This window comes from Myxocyprinus asiaticus, chromosome 9 (assembly GCF_019703515.2).
Source record: "Myxocyprinus asiaticus isolate MX2 ecotype Aquarium Trade chromosome 9, UBuf_Myxa_2, whole genome shotgun sequence".
NCBI classification, from domain to species: domain Eukaryota; kingdom Metazoa; phylum Chordata; class Actinopteri; order Cypriniformes; family Catostomidae; genus Myxocyprinus; species Myxocyprinus asiaticus.
In genome coordinates this window covers 20,113,879-20,117,247 of record NC_059352.1, presented here as the reverse complement: position 1 = coordinate 20,117,247, position 3,369 = coordinate 20,113,879, and the positions used below count along the sequence as shown (strand labels likewise).

At 44.6% G+C, this 3,369-nt stretch overlaps 1 pseudogene; it reads left to right on the top strand.

Annotated features, from left to right (window-relative positions):
- Positions 1–1,470: 1,470 nt before the first annotated feature.
- On the top strand, positions 1,471–3,369 carry LOC127446420 (piggyBac transposable element-derived protein 4-like; annotated as a pseudogene).

Here is a 3,369-nt window from a genome sequence, read left to right as displayed (position 1 = left end):
TAAAGGCCTCAGTGTAACGCTCATTCCTTCGACGATAAACGCTGCTGACCATCACCCCTGGTGAGACAAAACCACAACTAGTAAGTGAAGAGCACTTTTTGCCAGTCCTGTCTGGTCCAGCGAAGGTGGGTTTGTGCCCATAGGCAACGCTGTTGCTGTTGATGTCTGGTAAGGACCTGCCTTACAACAGGCCTACAAGCCCTCAGTCCAGCCTCTCTCAGCCAATTGCGGACAGTCTGAGCACTGATGGAGGGATTGTGCATTCCTGGTGTAACTCGGGCAGTTGTTGTTGCCATCCTGTACCTGTCCCGCAGGTGTGATATTCAGGTGTATCAATCCTGTGCAGGAGTTGTTACACGTGGTCTGCCACTGCGAGAACAATAAGCTGTCCTTCCTGTCTCCCTGTAGCACTGTCTTAGGCGTCTCACAGTACAGAAATTGTAATTTATTGCCCTGGCCACATCTGCAGTCCTCATGCCTCCATGCAGCATGCCTAGGGCACGTTCACGCAGATGAGCAGGGACCCTGGGCATCTTTCTTTTGTTGTTTTTCAGAGTCGGTAGAAAGGTCTCTTCAGTGTCCTAAGTTTTTATAACTGTGACCTTAATTGCCTACTGTCTGTAAGCTGTTAGTGTCTTAACGACTGTTCCACAGGTGCATGTCCATTAGTTGTTTATGGTTCATTGAACAAGCATGGAAAACATTGTTGAAACAATAAAAACAATAAAGATCTGTAAAGTTATTTGGATTTTTACAAAATTATATTTAAAATACAGTGTCCTGAAAAAGGGACATTTCTTTTTTGATGAGTTACATATTTTTAACTCAAACATTTTTCAGGACTTCTCCCATAAAATGCTTTTGTGTGTAGAACAACTTTCTACACCACTGTTTGAGCATGCTTCATAAACAGCCCAAACTTCCTTTACTAGATCGGTTATTGGAATAGAAAAAAATGTGTGTCTGTGACAGCGAGCAGGTGCATATTATGGACATGTGTCCTAAGGGTCAATGAAGTGACACTCATTTTTGTCCAGATCTATGTTGTCTTAAGGGTCAAAAATGACCTGCCACTATGTTTATCAGCAGAGAAAACCAGCTAAATGATTTTTCTTTTTTTTTTTTTCAACTTGAAATTTGATGACTTTTCCTAGAGTGACTCCAACATTAGAAAAAGTGAAACATTGCCTTTGTTCATATTTCCATGAAAGCTGTACATCACCAGGGTACAAAGATTGTCTTAGGGTCATTTTTGACCCAGCAGTTATAAAATCATTTACACACCACAAAAACCACAAACACATACACACACACACACACACAATGAGAAATTGAGATTATGTGTGCTACTGATTGAACTCAGACAAAACTAAAACTTTCTTGTGCATGTGAAGCATCTCCCCTCCACAAACCCACACATGACTCAAGTTCACAGACAAAATAAACATTTCTTGAAAGCATTGTTTACTAATGGGGAATGCAGTCAGAGGCTATAAAGGTGCTGCAAATGACAGTACCCCCAGTTCTCACTTTGCTGAAGCCATGAGTGCACATTTCAGTGCCCAACAGGTCACAGATCTGATTTTTTCAGATGTCCAGGAGGAACAAGAGAACAATGATTTAGAAGAGGAGGAGGTATCTGAAGAAGAAGATGGGGAAGAATACAACCTAGAGCACGATGCATCATCTTCAGATGAAGAAGAAATCCCCCAAGCTGATAGAGAGACATTTTTGTCAAAGAACAGCAAAATAACATGGTCCTTGTCACCATATGACAACCAGTGCAGGATAGCAGCACAAAATGTCATAAGGATGACCCCCAGGGCCGACAAGACATGCAGTTGCCCATGCCCAGGACATCGCCTCAACATTCTACATGTTAATCACACCAGCCACCGAAAAAATAATCCTAGAGATGAAAAATTTGGAGGGTTTCCATAAATATGGAGACAACTGGAAAAGGATGGATGAGATTGACCTGCGTGCCTACATAGGGCTGCTAATCTTAGTGGGTGTGTATAGGTCACGAGGCTGCATGTAGTCTCTGGGATGCAGAGAGTGGAAGGGCGATTTTCCGTGCCACGATGCCACTGAAAGTCTCTCACACTTTCTCAAAAATGCTACGATTTGATAACCGAGAGTCAAGACCTGCAAGACGTGTGAGAGACAAACTGGCGGCCATAAGAGAGGTCTGGGAGAAGTGGGTGGAGCGTCTGCCAAACCTCTACAACCCTGGGCCTGATGTAACAGTGGATGAGCAACTGGTTCCATTCAGAGGTACATTTTTATTTTCATATCTGTAATGTAAGTGATTTTCACTGTTAATTTTATTATGTATTGCTGTAATATCATTGATTTATGTGATTGTTTTCTGTGACACTGATACTAATTACTGATAGTAATCTCTTATGTCAAAAGGTCGCTGTCCTTTCCGGCAGTATATGCCCAGCAAGCTAGCAAAGTATTTCATCAAGATATGGGTGGCCTGTGATGCACAATCCAGCTATGCTTGGAAGATGCAAGTCTACACAGGGAAGCCGACCAGTGGAGGCCCGGAGAAGAACCAGGGGATGCAGGTTGTGCTTGATGTGACAGATGGATTGAGGGGGCACAATGTCACGTGTGACAATTTCTTCACCTCTTATGAACTCAGCCAGCAGCTCCTGAAGAGGAAGATCACCATGATTGGCACAGTTAGAAAAAACAAGCCTGAGCTCCCCCCTGCACTCCTCGCAACAAGGGGGAGAGAGGCCTTCTCATCAAAGTTTGCCTTCACCCCCACCACCAGTCTAGTTTCTTACCTTCCAAAGAGGAACAAGAATGTGGTCCTCCTGAGCGCACTGCACAAAACGGCTGAGATCAGTGATCGTGAGGACAGGAAGCCAGCCATCATCCTGGACTACAACCACAACAAATGAGGCATGGACAACCTAGGTGATTGGAACTTACAGCTGCAGGAGGATGACTGCCCGCTGGCCCCTGGTCATCTTCCATAACATCATTGATGTGTCCTCATACAATGCCTTTGTGATATGGAACAAGATCAACCCTACCTGGATGCCTGATAAGTGGAACAAGAGGAGGGTGTTCCTGGAGCAGCTGGGAAAGGCACTTGTAACCCCACACATTCAAAAGAAGGGAGCGCCTCCCCCGACAGCAGCCTCTGCAGCGCTTGTGAAAGCTGTTCAGGGGGCTGAATCTTTTCCTGATCCACCTGAGGCTGCAGCTGGGGCAGGCAAGATGAGGAGATGCCAATTCTGCCCCTCAAAGAAAGACTGTAAAACAAATACTATGTGCTGCACATGTGAGAAATACATCTGCCAAGTCCATGCGCACACACTTGCATACTGTCCTACATGTGCTAATTAG